Source organism: Neoarius graeffei, chromosome 1 (assembly GCF_027579695.1).
Source record: "Neoarius graeffei isolate fNeoGra1 chromosome 1, fNeoGra1.pri, whole genome shotgun sequence".
In the NCBI taxonomy this organism is placed as follows: domain Eukaryota; kingdom Metazoa; phylum Chordata; class Actinopteri; order Siluriformes; family Ariidae; genus Neoarius; species Neoarius graeffei.
In genome coordinates this window covers 22,466,876-22,493,036 of record NC_083569.1, presented here as the reverse complement: position 1 = coordinate 22,493,036, position 26,161 = coordinate 22,466,876, and the positions used below count along the sequence as shown (strand labels likewise).

Here is a 26,161-nt window from a genome sequence, read left to right as displayed (position 1 = left end):
GGAAGCTCGAAGTTGCAGTCAGCTCTGTGTTTTAGTATATCGGAAATGGCGATGAGACCGATAGCCTTCCTGCGATGACGTCACAGATGTCAAGGTCATTCACTCAGACCGCTACCTATATGAATCATTTTAATTGTAAAAATTACTACATTAGATTTATTGTTAGCGGAGATCTTGCGTGGGCCAAAGGCCTGCACAAGCAGAAAAGTCATGTTCTTCATCAAAGAGCTGAACATCTCTGGAGGATGTGAGCAGGGTTGTGTGGTTCTCAGTACTTTGCCCACAACAAGATAGCTGACTGCTCCATCTAGTGTTCACCAAGGAGAAAAACTTTTATAAATTCATAAATGTTTACTACACATACAGTGCATACATTACAGAAAGAAAAAAAAAATATTAGCTGTTGAAAAGATTATTTTAATTTTGAAAATTAATATATTTATGCAAAAAAATACAGTGCAAGTCAAATTTTTGGACACAACTAATTCAAAGGTTTTTTTTTTTTAATTCATTAAAAGACACTTCATGTCATAAAGTCATGATGGACTGTCGTTTCTCTTTACTTAGGTGAGCGGTTCCTGACATAATATGGATTACTACCAGTGTCAAATAGAGCTACTTACTGTATTTTTATTATTTACTATTTACTGTTTGATATCAAACGCATTAAGAAGGCAAGGAATCCCACTAATTAATTTTGACGAGGCAACACCTGTTAACTGACTACCTCATGAAGCTGGTTAAGATAATACCAATAGTGTGCAAAGCATCATCATGTGCCATGTGTTATTTCATAGTTTTGATGTCTTCAGTATTGTTCTACAATGTAGAAAAGAGTCAAAATATTCTGATTCCCACAATATACAGTTTCAGTATTATATATGTGGATTTAATAGACTCAGATAATGACATGCCCTTCCTCAGGACAATTCAACAGTGTAATTAGTCCAGTCAGAACAGAGAGACTCATGGGTCCACAGTCATTGTGGAATTCTGGGATGAGGATTGAGCCAAGCCTTGTCTTTAGTGCACTGGCTATTGAGGAATATGGAATTGTACCATGAGGGTACAAAGATTTCTTTATTATAAAAAAAATGACATAACAGCACACCACAACACATTTTAAGCAGACAATTTGTAAAAATTTGATAATTTGATGAGTATTTGTTTTACTGGCAGCACTGTGACACATGTGCAGTTTTACATGTTCACCCCACATGGGTTCTTCAGTTTCTTCCCACCTCCAAAAAAACCAAGACTGTCGGAAATTTGCTGGGATAAAATGTCCCTATGTGTGAATGAGCATGTGAAATGGTCTGTACATGGTGCTCTGTCAAGTTATAGTTATGGTAGTTAAGTTATAGGGCCAGTGGTGCAATGGATAACACGTCTGACTACGGATCAGAAGGTTCTAGGTTCGTACTCCTGGCTGCCTCAAAAACTTTAAAGGGTGGCATAGTGGTTAGCAATTTTGCCTTACAGCAAGAAGGTTCTGGGTTCGAGCCCAGTGGCTGGCGTGGGCCTTTCTGTGTGGAGTTTGCATGTTCTCCCTGTGTCTGCGTGGGTTTCCTCCAGGTGTTCCGGTTTCCCCCACAGTTCAAAGACATGCAGTTAGGTTAACATGGGGCAGCCTTGGGTTGCAGTGCCCTTGAGCAAGGTACCTAACCCCTGACTGCTCCCTGGGTACTGTCGTGTGGCTGCCCACTGCTCTAGGTGTGTGTGCGTGTGTTCACTGCTTCAGATGGGTTAAATGCAGAGGATGAATTTCACACTTGTGTGCAAGTGTGAAATAAATGTCACATGCACACTTCTTTAAGTGTGCATGTGACAAATAAAGGTTTCTTCTTCTAAGTTAGCATATAAATAAAAAATTGGTTCGAAAAATAAATTTTTGCATATGAATTCTGCTCCAAAATTCACTAAACTTTTCCACCATTATTAGATCGCAGTGATTTACAGGTTAGCAGTGCTGCATGCGTCACGTCATGTGCACCAATGCCTTTTTTGTGTCCACATGGACTCCATACTATTCTCTGCAGTGGCATCCGTTCTTGAAACCAATTCTTTTGAAAGAGACAAAAAGGCTCTTCAAATTCGTCCTCAATCTTTGGTTGGCTGTCTGAGGATGATTTAGAACCTATAGCCACGGAGAAAGAGGTGGACAAATATACAAGCCAAGTTGCTCGTGAAGAAGAAGAGCAACAGGGGGGCAGCCAAGATGGCGTCAGTGTAATATGTGATTTGTGTAGCTCCGCAACATGATAAACGAAACCTAATGTGCTGAATTGCTAAATATGCTTAAGGGCTGATTAGAATGAACCTAATTGATAAACTAAATAGCTACTACAAGGACCTCGCTCAGAAACAATTTTTTAATCCTTGTTTTCTTTCATTTTATTCACGGTTATCCAACTAGTGCCTCAAGTTAACCATTCAGTGAACCTGCTAACTAAAGGAGAAGTGAACATATCACTATACGAACTAAACCGAAAGGAGTTGGTAAGCATACTTGCTACTTTTTTTCAGGTTATCCATCAATATGGAAACAGAGGAAGATAGCTGGCTGTAATGCATTTCTATGCCAGAAAGTCTCTGAGTGAAAAGTTTGAACCAGATGCTTTACAAGACAAAATGGAACAGTGTTTGGTGCCACTACTAGAAACTCTGAAACCATGACCAGCCAAAAGGTCGAAGACACGTGCCAGTGACGAGGATTATAAAGAGGCTGTGCCCATCTCGCTTTTGCTAATAATAATGGAAAGAATTGAAAAGATGCAAGAAGAATCTCTCAAACGGCTGCAGTCACTTGAGGCAAAGGTTAAAGATAAGACAAATTCCATTAAAAGTGTCACTGACGTCCCTGATTCTATGGGGAAACAGGTAGAAGATGTGACAAATCAAGTCATCGCCTTACAAAGTAAAGTCCACATCTTAGAAACAGAGAACAGTGTCCTCAGAAACAATGCAGTGACCTGGATGCCTATAAAAGAAGATGGAATCTATGAGTGTCTGGCATTCCGGAGCAAGCAGGTGAGAAAGTGAAGAATATCATTGTTGACATTTTCAAACACGTCTCCCTGGACATTGTGAACCAGCTGGCTTACTCAGTGGACATTGCTCACAGATTAGGTCCCTGCTCTGCAGAGGTGCGCTCCAGCCGTTGCATCATAGTTCAATTCCTGTCACGAGCACACAGGGACATTGGCAGTGGCATTTCCAAAACCCAAGGGCTGTCTTGAGATCACTGAAATATGCACAACTCACAGCAAACCCAAGGAAGTGTGCAATTTGGTGGGTGGAAGTACAGTATCTGGGCTTTCACTTGGGTCATGGGCAGGTGCGTCCCTAAATTGATAAGAATGCAGTGGTTGTGGCCTGCTCAAGACCAAAAAAGGGGTGAGGCAGTTCCTGGGGCTGGCTGGCTATTACAGGAGGTTTTTCTTAATTTTTTGGACTTTACCAGCCTGCTGACTGAGCTCACTAAAAAGGGAGCACTAGTGCTTATCTAGTGAACAGAGCAACTATGCAACGGAGGACGGATCAATGCAAACAGGCTTTTTCACAGATTGAAATATTGTTTCTCCAAGACCCTCGGTCTAAACATAAATACACAAACAAAACAAGCATTGATCTTAAAAAAAAGCACACACATACAATACCACACAAGCAGAAATAGTGCAAATTGTATTAGTGCAAATGGTAATAGTAACAGTGCAAAATGGCTAAGGATATGGGAGTATCTGCAATATGCAAATCATGATCCATTTACAGGATGAGTAGTGAGCAGATGTTGAGGTGAGGAAGTGTCATAAAGTAACAAGTGCTTTATTACTTGACAATACTACAGATGAATTGGAGTAACAGACTGAGTTATTTGGAGATAGGGGAGAGAGAGAGAATTCAGCATCCCAACAGCATGGTATATAAAGCTGTTCGCCAGTCTGGTGGAGCTAGCTTGGAGGCTTTGGTACCTTTTTCGAGAAGGCAGAGGACTGAAGAAGGTGTGTGAATGGTTAGTAGGTCGATGTTTTGGTTGTACATGGCTGCCTGCATCACTGCCCCAGTCTGTAATGTCAAAACAGTTCTGAAGTGCAGAAGTAGCACCTCTGGCTGCACACATATCTCTTTCAGAACTGATTTGGTCACTTTCACCCTTGGCCTGTATGCTGGCTTTAGCATAACTGTGATGTGGTCAGAGAGTCTGAGGTGGGGGACGGGGGCAGCCTTGTATGCTCCTTTGTTGTTAGTGAAAACAAGGTCCAGTGTATTATTTCCTCTTGTCGGGAAATCAACATGTTTGTGTAGCTTGGGTAAAACAGACTTTGGATTGGCAGAGTTAAAATCCCCAGCAAGAATAAGAAATCTATCTGGGCGGGCTGGCTCTTGCTCACTGATAGCTTGGTACAGTTCACTTAGTGTTGCCTCTCTGTTGCTGTTATTAGTGCTGGGTGGAATGTATACAGTTACTAACAAAATAGCTGTAAATTCCATCAGCAGGTAAAAAGTTCAGCACTTCATGATCATAAACTCCACCAGAGCTGAACAGTGTTTAGAAACCACTATCATATCCCGACACTGAGCATTGCTTGGTCTTACCTCCCACTTCCCAGGCTCCATCAGCTATGTGGCACATTAGCCAGTCTAGCTGTATGGCGGAGTCCGGGATGGTGTTATTTAGCCATGTTTCTGTGAAAATACAAACACATTTTCTTGTGTTGCACTGGGTGGCTCTCAGAAGGTGTACATGGTCCATCTTATTGTCTATGGAATGAACATTGGCGAATATGATGGATGGTACTGCTGGTCTATTTGGATGAGCCGCTAGCCTCGCCTGTGTCCCTCTGCACTTTCCCCTTTCCTGCTTCCTCTCACAATGCCTGCAGTGCCCCCTCTCTTGATAGGAAACAGTACTTGAAGTCAGTGATGTTGTGTTCTGGCAGAGTCGGCTGAGGCTCTAGAGTTTTTGTTCTTGTGCTGTTTGTCAAGCTGTGTTCACTTGTTCTGCCAATATTCACCAGAAACTGGCGACTGTACTTGTGTCTTAACGTATACAGACATGTAGACATAGATGAAGAAACATTTCAAAACACCATGTTATTGGGTTTGCGAGGGGCTGCTGCATCCATACATGCCGCCATCTTGAAACCATCTAATAACCATTAGATAAACCACCTTTTTTTTTTGAGTGTGTTGCAGGCATCAAATTCTGAGTTTGTTTATATTTACAAAATACAATTAAGTTGGTCAGTAAAATTATTGAAAATCTCTTCTTTGTCCTTTTGTCAGTTAAATAAAGGTTCACGTGAATTAACACATCACAGATATTTGTTTTAATTGCTTTTTGGAAAATATCTCAACTTTTCTGGAAATGGGGTTAGTATTAGTCCATATGGAGATTATAACTAGGGGGCGTGTCACTCTGTGTAATCATCTGACAAGGCTGTTCCTGATTCGCTGAGTGAATCTACAGCGCTGGGCTCATTCAGTTTGCTCAAAGCCTCATTTTATATCATTGTTTATTTTTCTTTTCTTCTTCTTTATGATGGTGCTGTTGTACTTGGCTTCACAAAAGTCCAAAATAGTAATCTTTAAAACATGTGTTAACCAAAATAAGACAATGTAGAAGCCAAAAAATGAAATATTATACTGATTTTTTTTTCTTTGAAAGACAGGAGGGCTTAGTCCTGCTAGCCCACAAGCTGCCGCTGGTGATTATACAGTTGAAGATTAATGGGGAAAAAAATCTCGTCTTTCTGTAAATCTTCAACTGTCCAGTTTCAGTGAGTCTATTGCCATTGTATCCTCAGATTCCGGTTCTTGGCTGACAGGACTGGAACTTGATGTGGTCTTCTGCTGTTGTAGCTCATCCAACTTAATGTTCGATGTGTTGTGCATTTTGAGATGGTTTTCTGCTCACCATGATTGTAAAATGTGGTTATTTGAATTGTCAGAGTGTAACACTTTGGCAGCTTGTGTAATTTCTAACAGCTGGAATACAGATATCACATTTCTGTATGTTGTATATATCAGATACTCACTGTGAATGTCTGAAATTCCTCGTGGTGTTTGCTATTCAGTGGGGCATAGTGGTGTTTTCTCTGTTTCAGATTAGGTCAGGAAAAAGTGCAGACATTCTCTTTTCATTTAATGTTTTGGTTTATGATTGTGCTGTTACTCACCTGAAAGCTTTTAGCATCAGCAGCTTGTTTCATTTTCCAATATATAACCAGAAAAAAAAATATATCTGGTGTTTGTTCTAATTAATGTCTATTATCTCATCATCTCTAGCCGCTTTATCCTGTTCTACAGGGTCGCAGGCAAGCTGGAGCCTATCCCAGCTGACTATGGGCGAAAGGCAGGGTACACCCTGGACAAGTCGCCAGGTCATCACAGGGCTGACACATAGACAACCATTCACACCTACAGTCAATTTAGAGTCACCAGTTAACCTAACCTGCATGTCTTTGGACTGTGGGGGAAACCGGAGCAAACCCACGCGGACACAGGGAGAACATGCAAGCTCCGCACAGAAAGGCCCTTGCCAGCCCCAGGGCTCGAACCCAGGACCTTCTTGTTGTGAGGCAACAGCGCTAACCACTACACCACCGTGCTGCCTAATGTCTATTATGACCCTGTAAATATTGTTGAAATCATGTACGTTGTTTGACATGTCACCTGATATCAACAGTAAATATGCTCTGAGTAATGTAAAAACCCTGCCCCAATATGGTGGTGTGACTAACTGCCTCCTAAAGACATTTTACAGGGCCATAATACTTCATTAATTCTCTGTAGATACTGAAATACTGCATGAATGGAGGTAGATATAAGATGTCTGCATAACTCTAAATAATTTACATTTAAGTCAGGTAATGTGGTTTCTTCACTGCTGTGGATTTTCATGCAGTGTTGGTTGTCCCTGTCTCTTTGTTTCTGTTTCCTTTGCAGCTGTGTGTAATCAAACCCAACCTCCTTGTGTGGAGGCCGCTGTGGTTTTATTTTACACAAGTCTCTGAAAGTGCTTCGAACATCCTTTACCAGATTTTAGTGTAACATAGATACAGTACATCCAATGAGATTTGGGCTCAAAAATATATTAAACAGACCTCCAAGAGACACACATAAAGAACACATTAAATCTCATAATGTATCTGAAGACTCAAACTGACACTGTCTTGCAAAAGTATTCATCTGCCTTCGTATTTGTCCTGTTTTGTCGCATTACAAGCTGGAATTAAAATGGATTTTGGGGGGTTAGTACCATTTGATTTACACAACATGCCTCCCACTTTAAAGGTGAAAATTGTTGTTTTATTGTGACACAAACAATAATTAAGATGAAAAAAACAAACATCTAGAGGAGAGGCACATGATCTGCTTTGGTTTCTATGTTAGATTGATAAATGACGTGATAATATTTAGAATTGTGATATTTAAATGACAATGGTTTTCACCCACCACATTTATCAATGCCCAATCATTCTTACACTGTGATTGGCAAGATGCAAACGTTTCATGAATCACATGTGAACCCTGTCATATGATGATTTCTGCATGTTGATCTGTGCTGGTTTCTACGTTAGATTGATAAATGAAATGCATGACGTCATCCTTGTTAGTATAGTGGACAGTATCTCTGCTTGTCATGTGTAAGACCGGGGTTTGATTCCCTGATGAGGATGCTTTAAAAATTTATTAATGTGGGCATTTCTAGTTATTAACCCCACAGTTCAAAGACATGCATTTCGGGCAACATGGGCTGGTCTCGGGCTGAAGTGCCCTGGAGCAACGTACTGAAAGGAGATACGCAGAACCATGGCCTTGCTTTTAAATGCCTTGAGACCTCAAGTATGGCATAGGAATAGTTCCTACTCATCACCTAGTGGCCAGTGTTAGTAATTACCGGTCATACACACTGCCTAGTGGCCAGTGTTAGTAATTACCGGTCATACACACCGCCTAGTGGTCAGTGTTAGTAATTACCGATCATACACACCGCCTAGTGGCCAGGGTTAGTAATTACCAGTCATACACACCGCCTAGTGGCCAGTGTTAGTAATTATCAGTCAATGACTGATAATTACTAAAGCCAAATCCCATTTCACCCCTTGGACCAACCCCTTGGCCCTTCCCCTCCATTTTGCGCGTTCACGAGAAGGGGTAGGGGTATCCCAATCCCAGTTAACGCGGAGGGGTAGGGGAAGGGGTAGGGCTTCTGTACCCCTCCAAACGGAGATTTTCCTGGAGCTGACTCCGAACGAAGGGGTTTGAGTGATTTCCCACAATGCCATGCGGATTTCAGCGAGATTTCATGCGGATTTCAGAAAGATGGCGGTTCCCGCGGCGAAAGATTGTCATAAATGTATTTTCTCCATTATTTACGTGTTTTAAGTTGTTATCCAGAGGAAACACGCCGCTTGATTCGCTTTCGAGCTGAGAATGAGCAGCGATTTCTGAAATCCAAGCTGCTGCTAAAAAGCTTTGGGAGTGAGTATTGTTTTCGGTTGCTTTACTGCGTACGTTTTGTTCTGTTATTCTCGCTTTTATTGTTTACATGAGTGTTCTGACACCTCATTCTGTCGGATGTGGTGCACGAAGCGCCAAAGATATCCCATTCAGTGGTGTTAGTTAACAAATCACACCCTGCCAGCAGAGATTTCTGGTTCTGCCTCTGACTGTAGCGGCTGGTCGCAGCCAATGACGCATTTGGTTGCGTTTTGCTAACGTAAACGCTGACGGAGGTACGCGATGACGTATGCGATCGTTGAAGGGCTATCCCAGTACGTAAGGGTTGAATTTCAAGCCCTATCCCTTGTAGCTCAGTTTCAAGGGGAAGGGCCAAGGGGAAGGGGGAGGGGAAGGGGGAGGGGTAGAAATTAGAATTGGAATTGGGCCTAACACTGGCCACTGACAGTCATACACACTGCCTCGTGGCTAGTGTTAGTAATTACCAGTCATACACACCGCCTAGTGACCAGTGTTAGTAATTACCAGTCATACACACCGCCTAGTGGTCAGTGTTAGTAATTACCAGTCATACACACCGCCTAGTGGCCAGTGTTAGTAATTACCAGTCATACACACCGCCTAGTGGCCAGTGTTAGTAATTACCAGTCATACACACCGCCTAGTGGCCAGTGTTAGTAATTACCAGTCATACACACCATGTAGTGGTCAGTGTTAGTAATTACCAGTCATACACACCGCCTAGTGGTCAGTGTTAGTAATGACCAGTCATACACTCCGCCGAGTCTATGTGTCAGCCCTGTGATGACCTGGCGACTTGTCCAGGGTGTACCCCGCCTTTCGCCCATAGTCAGCTGGGATAGGCTCCAGCTTGCCTGCGACCCTGTAGAAGGATAAAGCGGCTAGAGATAATGAGATGAGATGAGATGAGATAATGAGATGAGATGAGACACACCGCCTAGTGGCCAGTGTTAGTAATTACCAGTCACACACACCGCCTAGTGGTCAGTGTTAGTAATTACCAGTCATACACACCACCTAGTGGCCAGTGTTAGTAATTACCAGTCATACACACCGCCTAGTGGCCAGTGTTAGTAATTACCAGTCATACACACCACGTAGTGGTCAGTGTTAGTAATTACCAGTCATACACACCCCCTAGTGGTCAGTGTTAGTAATTACCAGTCATACACTCCGCCGAGTCTATGTGTCAGCCCTGTGATGACCTGGTGACTTGTCCAGGGTGTACCCCGCCTTTCGCCCATAGTCAGCTGGGATAGGCTCCAGCTTGCCTGCGACCCTGTAGAACAGGATAAAGCGGCTAGCGATAATGAGATGAGATGAGATGAGACACTCCGCCGAGTGGTCAGTGTTAGTAATTACCAGTCATACACACCGCCTAGTGGCCAGTGTTCACGGAGCTCTTGCACCTGCACAAGCGGAGCCCCATAGGCATAGAGTTAGGGGTGGTTGTTATTTTAAGAATTTTGACTTTTCCATGTTTTACCCCCCTAGAAATATGGAGATGATCCATCTATGTGGGAAAGTGTCAAATTTTATTAAATTGAACCTTGCTAACCCCCCTGTACATACTGGTACCCTCTAAAAGTTTCCATTCTTACAATATGGCAAAATACATTACAGTGCTGTTTGATATTAGAATGCTGCTTTTTTTAATGTGTTTTAAAGTTATTGATGAATGCGAACCTCTTCAGGTATGCCACTAGGTACGACTACAACATTTTCAGTGCAGATGATCATTATTTTAAGGTAATAAGCTTGGTGGTAAGTAACCTTACATTCAAGTAAATTAAACATATTGTAATTCTGCTCTTTTTCAGCAAGTTTTAAACTTATTGATGAATGTCACACTCTTCAGTAATACCTCAAATATGAGCTATTTTTAAGCACAGAGGATCATTACTTAAGGTTACTAATTTAGTTTTAAGAAGCAGTATGCACAAATGATTCATATCTGAATTACATCTCCCAATGTATAAATAGTCATTATTTGTATTCTTGCAGGTAAATAATGGTTTCTGTCGCAACAAGGTCAAAAGCTAAGAAGATACTAGGTGTAGTAGAGTACATAGAGCAGGCTGAGTTCCCTTCTGGGATGCTTCCAACAAGGAAAGACATCATTCAGAATATGCTCTATCTGCTGTGGCTGAAGCGTGCTGGTCAAGCACAGAGATCCAGGGATGCTGCTGCTCAGTTGCTGGCAGAACTTGTTCAAGAGCACTGGTTATTTTGTAACTTATACACCATCCACACCAGACATAAAGAAGCATATCTTGAAACTTTATGGAGAATTTGTTACTCTGATTCAAACCTGTAAACAGAGACAAAATGAGGGTTTCTAACAACTCTTTTTGTGAGAAATACCGGTAAATGTTATTACTGTGATTTTTGATGTTATATTTAAGAGTTATTTCCGTTAAGGAATGCTTATATTAGTGAAAAAGGCAGTTTATGACTATTTGGAGGGGTTATTAACTTCAGAGGGTATGTACAGGGGGGATAGCATTTTTCAGTTGGCCAAATATTGGTATTTCCATACTTAGATAGATCATCTCCATATTTTGGAGGGGGTAGAAAAAAATTTTTGGTCTAACTCCCCTCAATAGAGTGTGGATACATAAAGAGACCCATTGATTTGTTTTCTGATTTCTTGCCATGATGCATTTCATTGTACCTCTTACCTTTAACTGACAAGCATAATTTTATCATTTAAATAGGTGTATGCTTATATACATATATGATTTTCTTTCAGCTCACCAGCAAAGTTACTTTCTCTTTTGGATGAAACGAAGCCCAAAGATTCCAGCCTGCAGAAATTGTCTAAAAATACAGCCAGATGGACGATCACTGGAGTTCATTCTGTCTCAACATAGTGTATTACGTGCATTATTCATTTTGATAACCATGTAATAAGGACCTGAGACCTTCGTGCAAAACGTGCACACTTCTAAAAAAAAAAGTTCATCTTTTAGGAACAAACTATAACTCTAGAAAACTCTTTAATGGTCTTTCTAGTTTCATAACACAATTTCTTAATATTAGTATGTTGATAATACCGATGCTGAGTGTTTTAAATATTTCCTCAATTTCACTTTTTTTTTAACAAAACCTCGATCATCTTTTCAAAGTCAAAGCTAGAATCCCCGGAGCTCCATGCGGTGCATTCGGACGAGGAGTCTGTTGCTGGGAGGTTCTAATGCCACTGGAGTTTTACTGTATCCCAGGGTTTCGTACCAGGAAGCGGATTCATTGTATTATATTTGGTTTTCAATATGATTTTTTTCCAATATGATTTTTTTGTATTCTTGTCTCAGCAATGGTGAAATCGAATTTGTAAATAAAATCACTGCCCTGACTCTACTCATCAGGCCAGAGCTATTCTCCTGCTGTGTATGTTTTGAACAACAAAAAGGTAAAGAAATAAAACAAGAGAGGCTGGCTATGATATAAGAAAATTCTACAATCCAGAAACAGATGGGCTCGTTGCTCTCTGGAACCATGCCTGAGTTTCCGTTGTTTGTTTATTTTCAAGTGAGCGACTGCCCAGAAGCAGACTTTTGTTCTGGGGGAGTGTGTTCTGACTCCCATTTGCATGAATACCAGGTGGTAAGCTTCAAGGGTTTTGCCCCTAAAACAACCCAATCTCGTCACATGGAGTCCCTGGCATGCTTCTCACACTTTTGGGGCATGCCTCAGGAAGCATTTGTTGCTTCATTGTTCAATGAGAGCAGTTGGGTGGAAGGTGGTGAAAAGTGCCTTTTCAGGACAGCAGCTTGCTTTTCACCAGCAGCTTTAAGAATACAAGCAGGTAAGCATCATATTTTCAGTTTGTAAAAGCTGTCTAAGCTGACTTTGCACTTGAGCGAGAGTTAGAATTTCATAGTGGATGGTGGGAATATGACAAACTGTTGAAAAATGTGAGTTGGAGATTCTGAGGTCAGTCGGCAATTCAAGAAATAAAGCCAAGCAAACTGAAAGGAATCTGTGAAAGCTCACCTTCGGAGCTCATCAGAGGAGCATATCAGCAGAAAAGTATTGTGCAGTTAGTTGATTTGGTCATTGCCAAGGTTGTGGGTTTAATCCAAATAGTGGCTGTTTTCACAGATGTGCTGCTTTGAATGTGGCGAAAGAAATTTGATCTTGACGTGGCTGAAAGTGCAGATGATTCGGCTGGTTTGCAAGATGACAAGAATGTTTTTCTCTGTAAAATGCAAGTAAGGTGGCAGCTTTGGAGAATGTGGGCATCAGTCACACCACCTCTTACATGCTAAGCAAGCACTCTACCACTTGAGGTAATTCCTCTGCTGTGCTTGAGGGTTTGTCCAACTAACTACCGCAAGCCCCCCAAACTGCCCTTCCTGGACTGCTCATTGCTCTCTGGAACCATGCCTGAGTTTCTGTTGGTTGGTTGTTTATTTTCAAGTGAGCGACTGCCCAGAAGCGGACTAAGGAGCAGTGTTCGGCTAGCGGTATCCAGCGGGGATGCGTTCTTCAATCTCCGTCCTGAGGTCTGTTAAGTCCTGCTTACTAATGTTCGGGATGGTGTACTGATACCACGTTGAAATCCAGTTTTGCATCTTAAGGTACTGAAACGGATGCCTGGATGTTTCCCTACGCAATTTAGCATGCTTACGAGTAAGTTTGAGATTCTGTTTGCCATACGATGGGTGAATACTGGTCATTGCAGTCCATTCCAGGGTTTCATTTTCCAACCCAGGCTTTATTTAGCAGCCCTGCCCACAGACGGTTGTACATCCAGTGAATCAACGAGGCTAGGCCGTAGGCTCGTTCACGTCCAACCTGAGGATTTTGCCTCCCTGAAGCGTATGCGTTTTGAAACGAAGTGCACCGAAGCATCTCCTGATAATTTGTCCACGCTGTCCCGAGGCCCCGTGTGCAGTCGTGGCCACCTGGTGAAAGCGATGTCCTCGACGTCCACTCGACGTCTCCCACGCTGCTTTGAGTATGCTGCTGACGCCATCTGAAATTGGGTTTGTTGAAAGGCAGCCGGAGCCTTGTTCCGTGGCCGCTTTTACCCGAGCTTGTCTGGCAAAAGACGGAGTGGGTCCAAATCCAGGAATCTGCCCGAAACGGAAAGGCCTTCTCTCCCGGACGGGTCGAGTCAAAGCACTGTCTTAAAAAGTGTGCAGAGGTTGCTTGGAAAAGCACTGCCCAGAGTATTGCAATAGTTGGCCAAGCGCATGGCCCACGTGTGAGGTCGACATGAGACCTCAGCACGTTTCACGCCGGATTCTGGACAGGCGTTGCGTGTCAGGGTGGCCGAGCGGTCTAAGGCGCTGCGTTTAGGTCGCAGTCTCCTCTGGAGGTGTGGGTTCGAATCCCACTTCTGACATTTGTTGCAGTGGTTTGCTGATGGGCCTCGTGGCCCATGCTTGGTGCAAACAGCCTGCGTGGGTGAAATAGAAGTCTTTGCCCAAAAAAAGCGGTGGGGGTGTTTTTTTTTTTTTTGTCGCTCACGAATTTGGGCACCTCCCGTAGTCATGGCCGCAGACTTGAAATCCGTTGGGGTTTCCCCGCGCAGGTTCGAACCCTGCTGTCTACGTGCGGTGTGAAACTTGAAGCGCGTCGAGTGCTACCCGTGTCGGTCTGGCTGGCTGGCGGTGGATCGGTTTCGCCAGAGCCCCTGTGCTCTCGGAGTGAAACAGGATGGCGATCTTCTTTTGATCACCGCCCATAGGTATTTGAGCAGTGACCCAAGTGCATTGCCAACTCACGTGGTCAGCACAAGACTTGCGTGTGGTCAACGATGCGTCTCTCTTTGGTGTGTGCCCGAGCGGACTAAGGTGCAGTGTTCGGCTAGCGGTATCCAGCGGGGATGCGTTCTTCTATCTCCGTCCTGATGTCAGTTACGTCCTGTTTACTGATGTTCCGGATGGTGTGCTGATACCACGCCGAAATGCAGTTTTGCATCTTAAGGTGCTGAAACGGATGCCTTGATGTTTCCCTACGTAATTTAGCATGCTTATGAGTAAGTTTGAGATTCCCTTTGCCATACGATGGGTGAAAACTGGTCATTGCAGTCCATTCTAGGGTTTCATTTTACAAGACTGGCTTTATTTAGCAGCGCTGCCCACAGACGGTCGTACATCCAGTGAATCAACTAGGCTAGGCCGTAGGCTCGTTCACGTCCACCCTGAGGATTTTGCCTCCCTGAAGCGTATGCGTTTTGAAACAAAGTGCACCGAAGCATCTCCTGATAATTTGTCCACGCTGTCCCGAGGCCCCGTGTGCAGTCGTGGCCACCTGGTGAAAGCGATGTCCTCGACGTCCACTCGATGTCTCCCATGCTGCTTTGAGTATGCTGCTGACGCCATCTGAAATTGGGTTTGTTGAAAGGCAGCCGGAGCCTTGTTCCGTGGTGGCTTTTACCCGAGCTTGTCTGGCAAAAGAGGGAGCGGTTCCAAGTCCAGGTATCTGTCCTAAACGGAAAGGGCTTCTCTCCCGGACGGGTCGAGTCAAAGCACTGTCGTAAAACGTTTGCCGGAAAGCCCGTGTTTTCTGCAAACTTGTAAAAGCACTGGCCAGAGTATTGCAATAGTGAGACAAGCGCATGGCCCACGCGTGAGAGCGGCATGAGACCTCAGCATGTTCCACGCCGGATTCCTGCTAGGCGTGGCAAGTCAGGGTGGCCGAGTGGTCTAAGGCGCTGCGTTCAAGTTGCAGTCTCCTCTGGAGGCTTGGGTTCGAATCCCACTTCTGACATTTGCTGCAGGGGGTTGTTGATGGGCCTCATGGCCCATGCTTGGTGTGAAAACGGAGGCTTTGGCTGGTGTGCCTTTGCAAAAGAAAAAAAGTGCTCAAAGCAATTTTTTGTCGCACTTGAATTGCAGTGCCTCCAGTAGTCGTGGCCGAGTGGCGAAGGCGACGGACTTGAAATCCTTTGGGGTCTCCCGACCAGGTTCGAATCCTGCTGGCGACGTGCGGTGTGAAATTTGGGGCCCTGTCGAGTGCTGCCCGTGTCGGTCCGACTGGCAGTGGATGGGTTTTGCCAGGGCCCCTGTGCTCTCGGCCTGAAGCGGGACGGCAGTCTCCTTTTGACCAACGAATATAGGCATTTGAGCAGTGACCCAAGTGCATTGCCAAGTCACGTGGCCGGCTCAAGACCTGGGTGTGGTCAACGATGCGTCTCGCTTTGGTGTCTGGCCGAGCGGACTAGGACCAGTGTTCGGCTAGCGGTATCCAGTGGAGAAGCGTTCTTCTATCTTGATCCTGAGGTCTGTTAAGTCCTGCTTACTAATGTTCGGGATGGTGTACTGATACCACGTTGAAATCCAGTTTTGCACATTAAGGTACTGAAACGGATGCCTGGATGTTTCCCTACGCAATTTAGCATGCTTACGAGTAAGTTTGAGATTCTGTTTGCCATACGATGGGTGAATACTGGTCATTGCAGTCCATTCCAGGGTTTCATTTTCCAACCCAGGCTTTATTTAGCAGCCCTGCCCACAGACGGTTGTACATCCAGTGAATCAACGAGGCTAGGCCGTAGGCTCGTTCACGTCCAACCTGAGGATTTTGCCTCCCTGAAGCGTATGCGTTTTGAAACGAAGTGCACCGAAGCATCTCCTGATAATTTGTCCACGCTGTCCCGAGGCCCCGTGTGCAGTCGTGGCCACCTGGTGAAAGCGATGTCCTCGACGTCCACTCGACGTCTCCCACGCTGCTTTGAGTATGCTGCTGACGCCATCTGAAATTGGGTTTGTTGAAAGGCAGCCAGAGCCTTGTTCCGTGGCCGCTTTTACCCGAGCTTGTCTGGCAAAAGACGGAGCGGGTCCAAATCCAGGAATCTGCCCGAAACGGAAAGGCCTTCTCTCCCGGACGGGTCGAGTCAAAGCACTGTCTTAAAAAGTGTGCAGAGGTTGCTTGGAAAAGCACTGCCCAGAGTATTGCAATAGTTGGCCAAGCGCATGGCCCACGTGTGAGGTCGACATGAGACCTCAGCACGTTTCACGCCGGATTCTGGACAGGCGCTGCGTGTCAGGGTGGCCGAGCGGTCTAAGGCGCTGCGTTTAGGTCGCAGTCTCCTCTGGAGGCGTGGGTTCGAATCCCACTTCTGACATTTGTTGAAACGGTTTGCTGATGGGCCTCGTGGCCCATGCTTGGTGCAAACAGCCTGCGTGGGTGAAATAGAAGTCTTGACCCAAAAAAAGCGGTGGGGGTGTTTTTTTTTTTTTTGTCGCTCACGAATTTGGGCACCTCCCGTAGTCATGGCCGCAGACTTGAAATCCGTTGGGGTTTCCCCGCGCAGGTTCGAACCCTGCTGTCTACGTGCGTTGTGAAACTTGAAGCGCGTCGAGTGCTACCCGTGTCGGTCTGGCTGGCGGTGGATCGGTTTCGCCAGAGCCCCTGTGCTCTCGGAGTGAAACAGGATGGCGATCTTCTTTTGATCACCGCCCATAGGTATTTGAGCAGTGACCCAAGTGCATTGCCAACTCACGTGGTCAGCACAAGACTTGCGTGTGGTCAACGATGCGTCTCTCTTTGGTGTGTGCCCGAGCGTCCCACTCACGTTCGGTTGCCTGTAAAAGAAAGAAAGAAAGAAAGAAAGAAAGAGTGAGTACCTGGCTGCAATTTGCCTGTCCCACTCACGTTCTCTTGCCTGTAAAAGAAAGAAAGAGTACCTCGCTGCACTTTGCCAGTCCCACTCAGGTTCGCTTGCCTGTAAAAGAAAGACTACCTCAGTGCACTTGCCCTGTCCCACTCACGTTCGGATGCCTGTAAAAGAAAGAAAGAAAGAAAGAAAGAGAGTGAGTACCTGGCTGCACTTTGCCTGTCCCACTCACGTTCTCTTGCCTGTAAAAGAAAGAAAGAGTACCTCGCTGCACTTTGCCAGACCCACTCAGGTTCGCTTGCCTGTAAAAGAAAGACTACCTCGGTGCACTTGGCCTGTCCCACTCACGTTCGGTTGCCTGTAAAAGAAAGAAAGAAAGAAAGAAAGAAAGAGAGAGTGAGTACCTGGCTGCACTTTGCCTGTCTCACTCACTTTCGCTTGCCTGTAAAAGAAAGAAAGAGTACCTCGTTGCACTTTGGCAGTCCCCCTCAGGTTCGCTGGCCTGTAAAAGAAAGACTATCTCGGTGCACTTGGCCTGTCCCACTCACGTTCAGTTGCCTGTAAAAGAAAGAAAGAAAGAAAGAAAGAAAGAAAGAAAGAAAGAAAGAAAGAAAGAAAGAAAGAGAGAGTGAGTACCTGGCTGCACTTTGCCTGTCCCACTCACGTTCGCTTGCCTGTAAAAGAAAGAAAGAGTACCTCGCTGCACTTTGCAAGTCCCACTCAGGTTCGCTTGCCTGTAAAAGAAAGACTACCTCGGTGCACTTGGCCTGTCCCACTCACGTTCGGTTGCCTGTAAAAGAAAGAAAGAAAGAAAGAGTGAGTACCTGGCTGCACTTTGCCTGTCCCACTCACGTTCGCTTGCCTGTAAAAGAAAGACTACCTCGGTGCACTTGGCCTGTCCCACTCACGTTCGGTTGCCTGTAAAAGAAAGAAAGAAAGAAAGAAAGAAAGAAAGAAAGAAAGAAAGAGTGAGTACCTGGCTGCACTTTGCCTGTCCCACTCACGTTCGCTTGCCTGTAAAAGAAAGAAAGAGTACCTCGCTGCACTTTGCAAGTCCCACTCAGGTTCGCTTGCCTGTAAAAGAAAGACTACCACGGTGCACTTGGCCTGTCCCACTCACGTTCGGTTGCCTGTAAAAGAAAGAAAGAAAGAAAGAAAGAGTGAGTACCTGGCTGCACTTTGCCTGTCCCACTCACGTTCGCTTGCCTGTAAAAGAAAGACTACCTCGGTGCACTTGGCCTGTCCCACTCACGTTCGGTTGCCTGTAAAAGAAAGAAAGAAAGAAAGAAAGAAAGAGTGAGTACCTGGCTGCACTTTGCCTGTCCCACTCACGTTCGCTTGCCTGTAAAAGAAAGAAAGAGTACCTCGCTGCATTTTGCCAGTCCCACTCAGGTTCGCTTGCCTGTAAAAGAAAGACTACCTCGGTGCACTTGGCCTTTCCCACTCACGTTCGGTTGCCTGTAAGAAGAAAGAAAGAAAGAAAGAAAGAAAGAAAGAAAGAAAGAAAAAGAAAGAAAGAAAGAAAGTGTGAGTGAGTATCTGGCTGCAGTTTGCCTGTCCCACTCACTTTCGCTTGCCTGTAAAAGAAAGAAAGAGTACCTCGCTGCACTTTGCAAGTCACACTCAGGTTCGCTTGCCTGTAAAAGAAAGACTACCTCGGTGCACTTGGCCTGTCCCACTCACGTTCGGTTGCCTGTAAAAGAAAGAAAGAAAGAAAGAAAGAAAGAAAGAAAGAAAGAAAGAAAGAAAGAAAGAAAGAGTGAGTACCTGGCAGCACTTTGCCTGTCCCACTCACGTTCGCTTGCCTGTAAAAGAAAGAAAGAGTACCTCGTTGCACTTTGGCAGTCCCCCTCAGGTTCGCTGGCCTGTAAAAGAAAGACTACCTCAGTGCACTTGGCCTGTCCCACTCACGTTCGGTTGCCTGTAAAAAGAAAGAAAGAAAGAAAGAATGAGTACCTGGCTGCAATTTGCCTGTTCCACTCACGTTCGCTTGCCTGTAAAAGAAAGAAAGAGTACCTCGCTGCACTTTGCAAGTCCCACTCAGGTTCGCTTGCCTGTAAAAGATAGACTACCTCGGTGCACTTGGCCTGTCCCACTCACGTTCGGTTGCCTGTAAAAGAAAGAAAGAAAGAAAGAAAGAAGAGTGAGTACCTGGCTGCACTTTGCCTGTCCCACTCACGTTCGCTTGCCTGTAAAAGAAAGAAAGAGTACCTCGCTGCACTTTGCCAGTCCCACTCAGGTTCGCTTGCCTGTAAAAGAAAGACTACCTCAGTGCACTTGCCCTGTCCCACTCACGTTCGGATGCCTGTAAAAGAAAGAAAGAAAGAAAGAAAGAAAGAAAGAAAGAAAGAAAGAAAGAAAGAAAGAAAGAAAGAGTGAGTACCTGGCAGCACTTTGCCTGTCCCACTCACGTTCGCTTGCCTGTAAAAGAAAGAAAGAGTACCTCGCTGCACTTTGCAAGTCCCACCCAGGTTCGCTTGCCTGTAAAAGAAAGACTACCTCAGTGAACTTGGCCTGTCCCACTCACGTTCTCTTGCCTGTAAAAGAAAGAAAGAGTACCTCGCTGCACTTTGCCAGTCCCACTCAGGTTCGCTTGCCTGTAAAAGGCATACTACCTCGGTGCACTTGGCCTGTCCCAGTCACGTTCGGTTGCCTGTAAAAAAAAAAGAAAGAAAGAAAGAAAGAAAGAAAGAAAGAAAGAAAGAAAGAAAGAAAGAAAGAAGAGTGAGTACCTGGCTGCACTTTGCCTGTCCCACTCACGTTCGCTTGCCTGTAAAAGAAAGACTACCTCAGTGCACTTGCCCTGTCCCACTCACGTTCGGATGCCTGTAAAAGAAAGAAAGAAAGAAAGAAAGAAAGAAAGAAAGAAAGAAAGAGTGAGTACCTGGCTGCACTTTGCCTATCCCACTCACGTTCGCTTGCCTGTAAAAGAAAGAAAGAGTACCTCGTTGCACTTTGGCAGTCCCCCTCAGGTTTGCTGGCCTGTAAAAGAAAGACTACCTCGGTGCACTTGGCCGGTCCCACTCACGTTCGGTTGCCTGTAACAGAAAGAAAGAAAGAAAGAGAGTGAGTACCTGGCTGCACTTTGCCTGTCCCACTCACGTTCGCTTGCCTGTAAAAGAAAGAAAGAGTACCTCGCTGCACTTTGCAAGTCCCACTCAGGTTCGCTTGCCTGTAAAAGAAAGACTACCTCAGTGAACTTGGCCTGTCCCACTCACGTTCTCTTGCCTGTAAAAGAAAGAAAGAGTACCTCGCTGCACTTTGCCAGTCCCACTCAGGTTCGCTTGCCTGTAAAAGGCATACTACCTCGGTGCACTTGGCCTGTCCCAGTCACGTTCGGTTGCCTGTAAAAAAAAAAGAAAGAAAGAAAGAAAGAAAGAAAGAAAGAAAGAAAGAAAGAAAGAAAGAAAGAAAGAGAGTGAGTACCTGGCTGCACTTTGCCTGTCCCACTCACATTCGCTTGCCTGTAAAAGAAAGAAAGAGTACCTCGCTGCACTTTGCCAGTCCCACTCAGGTTCGCTTGCCTGTAAAAGGCATACTACCTCGGTGCACTTGGCCTGTCCCAGTCACGTTCGGTTGCCTGTAAAAAAAAAAGAAAGAAAGAAAGAAAGAAAGAAAGAAAGAAAGAAAGAAAGAAAGAAAGAGTGAGTACCTGGCTGCACTTTGCCTGTCCCACTCACGTTCGCTTGCCTGTAAAAGAAAGAAAGAGTACCTCGTTGCACTTTGGCAGTCCCACTCAGATTCGCTGGCCTGTAAAAGAAAGACTACCTCGGTGCACTTGGCCTGTCCCACTCACGTTCGGTTGCCTGTAAAAGAAAGAAAGAAAGAAAGAAAGAAAGAAAGAAAGAAAGAAAGAAAGAAGAGTGAGTACCTGGCTGCACTTTGCCTGTCCCACTCACGTTCGCTTGCCTGTAAAAGAAAGAAAGAGTACCTCGCTGCACTTTGCCAGTCCAACTCAGGTTCGCTTGCCTGTAAAAGAAAGACTACCTCAGTGCACTTGGCCTGTCCCACTCACGTTCGGATGCATGTAAAAGAAAGAAAGAAAGAAAGAAAGAAAGAAAGAAAGAAAGAGTGAGTACCTGGCTGCACTTTGCCTGTCCCACTCACGTTCGCTTGCCTGTAAAAGAAAGAAAGAGTACCTCGCTGCACTTTGCCAGTCCCACTCAGGTTCGCTTGCCTGTTAAAGAAAGACTACCTCAGTGCACTTGGCCTGTCCCACTCACGTTCGGATGCCTGTAAAAGAAAGAAAGAAAGAAAGAAAGAAAGAAAGAAAGAAAGAAAGAAAGAAAGAAAGAAAGAAAGAAAGAAAGAAAGAGTGAGTACCTGGCTGCACTATGCCTGTCCCACTCAGGTTCGCTTGCCTGTAAAAGAAAGACTACCTCGGTGCACTTGGCCTGTCCCACTCACGTTCGGTTGCCTGTAAAAAAAAAGAAAGAAAGAAATAGTGAGTACCTGGCTGCACTTTGCCAGTCCCACTCACGTTCGCTTGCCTGTAAAAGAAAGAAAGAGTACATCGCTGCACTTTGCCAGTCCCACTCAGGTTCGCTTGCCTGTAAAAGAAAGACTACCTCGGTGCACTTGGCCCGTCCCAGTCACGTTCGGTTGCCTGTAAAAAAAAAAAGAAAGAAAGAAAGAAAGAAAGAAAGAAAGAAAGAGTGAGTACCTGGCTGCACTTTGCCTGTCCCACTCACGTTCACTTGCCTGTAAAAGAAAGAAAGAGTACCTTGTTGCACTTTGGCAGTCCCACTCAGGTTCGCTTGCCTGTAAAAGAAACACTACCTCGGTGCACTTGGCCCGTCCCAGTCACGTTCGGTTGCCTGTAAAAAAAAAAGAAAGAAAGAAAGAAAGAAAGAAAGAAAGAAAGAAAGAGTGAGTACCTGGCTGCACTTTGCCTGTCCCACTCACGTTCGCTTGCCTGTAAAAGAAAGACTACCTCAGTGCACTTGGCCTGTCCCACTCACGTTCGGATGCCTGTAAAAGAAAGAAAGAAAGAGTGAGTACCTGGCTGCACTTTGCCTGTCCCACTCATGTTCGCTTGCCTGTAAAAGAAAGAAAGAGTACCTCGCTGCACTTTGCCAGTCCCACTCAGGTTCGCTTGCCTGTAAAAGAAAGACTACCTCGGTGCACTTGGCCTGTCCCACTCACGTTCGGTTGCCTGTAAAAGAAAGAAAGAAAGAAAGAAAGAAAGAAAGAAAGAAAGAGTACCTCGCTGCACTTTGCCAGTCCCACTCAGGTTCGCTTGCCTGTAAAAGAAAGACTACCTCGGTGCACTTGGCCTGTCCCACTCACGTTCGCTTGCCTGTAAAAGAAAGAAAGAGTACCTCGCTGCACTTTGCCAGTCCCACTCAGGTTCGCTTGCCTGTAAAAGAAAGACTACCTCAGTGCACTTGGCCTGTCCCACTCACGTTCGGATGCATGTAAAAGAAAGAAAGAAAGAAAGAAAGAAAGAAAGAAAGAAAGAGTGAGTACCTGGCTGCACTTTGCCTGTCCCACTCACGTTCGCTTGCCTGTAAAAGAAAGAAAGAGTACCTCGCTGCACCTTGCCAGTCCCACTCAGGTTCGCTTGCCTGTTAAAGAAAGACTACCTCAGTGCACTTGGCCTGTCCCACTCACGTTCGGATGCCTGTAAAAGAAAGAAAGAAAGAAAGAAAGAAAGAGTGAGTACCTGGCTGCACTATGCCTGTCCCACTCAGGTTCGCTTGCCTGTAAAAGAAAGACTACCTCGGTGCACTTGGCCTGTCCCACTCACGTTCGGTTGCCTGTAAAAAAAAAGAAAGAAAGAAATAGTGAGTACCTGGCTGCACTTTGCCTGTTCCACTCACGTTCGCTTGCCTGTAAAAGAAAGAAAGAGTACATCGCTGCACTTTGCCAGTCCCACTCAGGTTCGCTTGCCTGTAAAAGAAAGACTACCTCGGTGCACTTGGCCCGTCCCAGTCACGTTCGGTTGCCTGTAAAAAAAAAAAGAAAGAAAGAAAGAAAGAAAGAGTGAGTACCTGGCTGCACTTTGCCTGTCCCACTCACGTTCACTTGCCTGTAAAAGAAAGAAAGAGTACCTTGTTGCACTTTGGCAGTCCCACTCAGGTTCGCTTGCCTGTAAAAGAAACACTACCTCAGTGCACTTGGCCTGTCCCAGTCACGTTCGGTTGCCTGTAAAAAAAAAAGAAAGAAAGAAAGAAAGAAAGAAAGAAAGAAAGAAAGAAAGAAAGAAAGAAAGAAAGAAAGAGTGAGTACCTGGCTGCACTTTGCCTGTCCCACTCACGTTCGCTTGCCTGTAAAAGAAAGACTACCTCAGTGCACTTGGCCTGTCCCACTCACGTTCGGATGCCTGTAAAAGAAAGAAAGAAAGAGTGAGTACCTGGCTGCACTTTGCCTGTCCCACTCATGTTCGCTTGCCTGTAAAAGAAAGAAAGAGTACCTCGCTGCACTTTGCCAGTCCCACTCAGGTTCGCTTGCCTGTAAAAGAAAGACTACCTCGGTGCACTTGGCCTGTCCCACTCACGTTCGGTTGCCTGTAAAAGAAAGAAAGAAAGAAAGAAAGAAAGAAAGAAAGAAAGAAAGAAAGAAAGAAAGAAAGAAAGAAAGAGTACCTCGCTGCACTTTGCCAGTCCCACTCAGGTTCGCTTGCCTGTAAAAGAAAGACTACCTCGGTGCACTTGGCCTGTCCCACTCACGTTCGGATGCCTGTAAAAGAAAGAAAGAAAGAAAGAAAGAAAGAAAGAAAGAAAGAAAGAAAGAAAGAAAGAGTGAGTACCTGGCTGCACTTTGCCTGTCCCACTCACGTTCGCTTGCCTGTAAAAGAAAGACTACCTCAGTGCACTTGGACTGTCCCAATCACGTTCGGATGCCTGTAAAAGAAAGAAAGAAAGAAAGAAAGAAAGAAAGAAAATGAAAGAAAGAAAGAAAGAGTGAGTACCTGGCTGCACGTTGCCTGTCCCACTCAGGTTCGCTTGCCTGTAAAAGAAAGACTACCTCGGTGCACTTGGCCTGTCCCACTCACGTTCGGATGCCTGTAAAAGAAAGAAAGAAAGAGTGAGTACCTGGCTGCACTTTGCCTGTCCCACTCACGTTCGCTTGCCTGTAAAAGAAAGAAAGAGTACCTCGTTGCACTTTGGCAGTCCCACTCAGGTTCGCTTGCCTGTAAAAGAAAGACTACCTCGGTGCACTTGGCCTGTCCCACTCACGTTGGGTTGCCTGTAAAAGAAAGAAAGAAAGAAAGAAAGAAAGAAAGAAAGAAAGAAAGAAAGAAAGAGTGAGTACCTGGCTGCACTTTGCCTGTCCCACTCACGTTCGCTTGCCTGTAAAAGAAAGAAAGAGTACCTCGCTGCACTTTGCCAGTCCCACTCAGGTTCACTTGCCTGTAAAAGAAAGACTACCTCGGTGCACTTGGCCCGTCCCAGTCACGTTCGGTTGCCTGTAAAAAAAAAAGAAAGAAAGAAAGAAAGAAAGAAAGAAAGAAAGAAAGAAAGAAAGAGTACCTCGCTGCACTTTGCCAGTCCCACTCAGGTTCGCTTGCCTGTAAAAGAACGACTACCTCGGTGCACTTGGCCTGTCCCACTCACACTCGGATGCCTGTAAAAGAAAGAAAGAAAGAAAGAAAGAAAGAAAGAAAGAAAGAAAGAAAGAAAGAGTGAGTACCTGGCTGCACTTTGCCTGTCCCACTCACGTTCACTTGCCTGTAAAAGAAAGAAAGAGTACCTTGTTGCACTTTGGCAGTCCCACTCAGGTTCGCTTGCCTGTAAAAGAAAGACTACCTCAGTGCACTTGGCCTGTCCCACTCACGTTCGGATGCCTGTAAAAGAAAGAAAGAAAGAAAGAAAGAAAGAAAGAAAGAAAGAAAGAAAGAAAGAAAGAAAGAGTGAGTACCTGGCTGCACTTTGCCTGTCCCACTCACGTTCGCTTGCCTGTAAAAGAAAGAAAGAGTACATCGCTGCACTTTGCCAGTCCCACTCAGGTTCGCTTGCCTGTAAAAGAAAGACTACCTCGGTGCACTTGGCCCGTCCCAGTCACGTTCGGTTGCCTGTAAAAAAAAAAAGAAAGAAAGAAAGAAAGAAAGAAAGAAAGAAAGAAAGAAAGAGTGAGTACCTGGCTGCACTTTGCCTGTCCCACTCACGTTCACTTGCCTGTAAAAGAAAGAAAGAGTACCTTGTTGCACTTTGGCAGTCCCACTCAGGTTCGCTTGCCTGTAAAAGAAACACTACCTCAGTGCACTTGGCCTGTCCCAGTCACGTTCGGTTGCCTGTAAAAAAAAAAGAAAGAAAGAAAGAAAGAAAGAAAGAAAGAAAGAAAGAAAGAAAGAAAGAAAGAAAGAGTGAGTACCTGGCTGCACTTTGCCTGTCCCACTCACGTTCGCTTGCCTGTAAAAGAAAGACTACCTCAGTGCACTTGGCCTGTCCCACTCACGTTCGGATGCCTGTAAAAGAAAGAAAGAAAGAGTGAGTACCTGGCTGCACTTTGCCTGTCCCACTCATGTTCGCTTTCCTGTAAAAGAAAGAAAGAGTACCTCGCTGCACTTTGCCAGTCCCACTCAGGTTCGCTTGCCTGTAAAAGAAAGACTACCTCGGTGCACTTGGCCTGTCCCACTCACGTTCGGTTGCCTGTAAAAGAAAGAAAGAAAGAAAGAAAGAAAGAAAGAAAGAAAGAAAGAGTACCTCGCTGCACTTTGCCAGTCCCACTCAGGTTCGCTTGCCTGTAAAAGAAAGACTACCTCGGTGCACTTGGCCTGTCCCACTCACGTTCGCTTGCCTGTAAAAGAAAGAAAGAGTACCTCGCTGCACTTTGCCAGTCCCACTCAGGTTCGCTTGCCTGTAAAAGAAAGACTACCTCAGTGCACTTGGCCTGTCCCACTCACGTTCGGATGCATGTAAAAGAAAGAAAGAAAGAAAGAAAGAAAGAAAGAAAGAAAGAGTGAGTACCTGGCTGCACTTTGCCTGTCCCACTCACGTTCGCTTGCCTGTAAAAGAAAGAAAGAGTACCTCGCTGCACCTTGCCAGTCCCACTCAGGTTCGCTTGCCTGTTAAAGAAAGACTACCTCAGTGCACTTGGCCTGTCCCACTCACGTTCGGATGCCTGTAAAAGAAAGAAAGAAAGAAAGAAAGAAAGAGT

At 45.2% G+C, this 26,161-nt stretch overlaps 4 non-coding genes across 4 annotated transcripts; all 4 read left to right on the top strand.

Annotated features, from left to right (window-relative positions):
• Nucleotides 1–13,757: 13,757 nt before the first annotated feature.
• trnal-uag (transfer RNA leucine (anticodon UAG)) lies at nt 13,758–13,840 on the top strand. Its single transcript has one exon. It is a non-coding gene; the product is annotated as a tRNA-Leu (tRNA).
• Nucleotides 13,841–15,127: 1,287 nt separating this feature from the next.
• trnal-caa (transfer RNA leucine (anticodon CAA)) lies at nt 15,128–15,210 on the top strand. Its single transcript has one exon. It is a non-coding gene; the product is annotated as a tRNA-Leu (tRNA).
• A 136-nt stretch (nt 15,211–15,346) lies between these two features.
• trnas-uga (transfer RNA serine (anticodon UGA)) lies at nt 15,347–15,427 on the top strand. Its single transcript has one exon. It is a non-coding gene; the product is annotated as a tRNA-Ser (tRNA).
• Nucleotides 15,428–16,484: 1,057 nt separating this feature from the next.
• trnal-uag (transfer RNA leucine (anticodon UAG)) lies at nt 16,485–16,567 on the top strand. Its single transcript has one exon. It is a non-coding gene; the product is annotated as a tRNA-Leu (tRNA).
• The last annotated feature ends 9,594 nt before the right edge of the window (nt 16,568–26,161 follow it).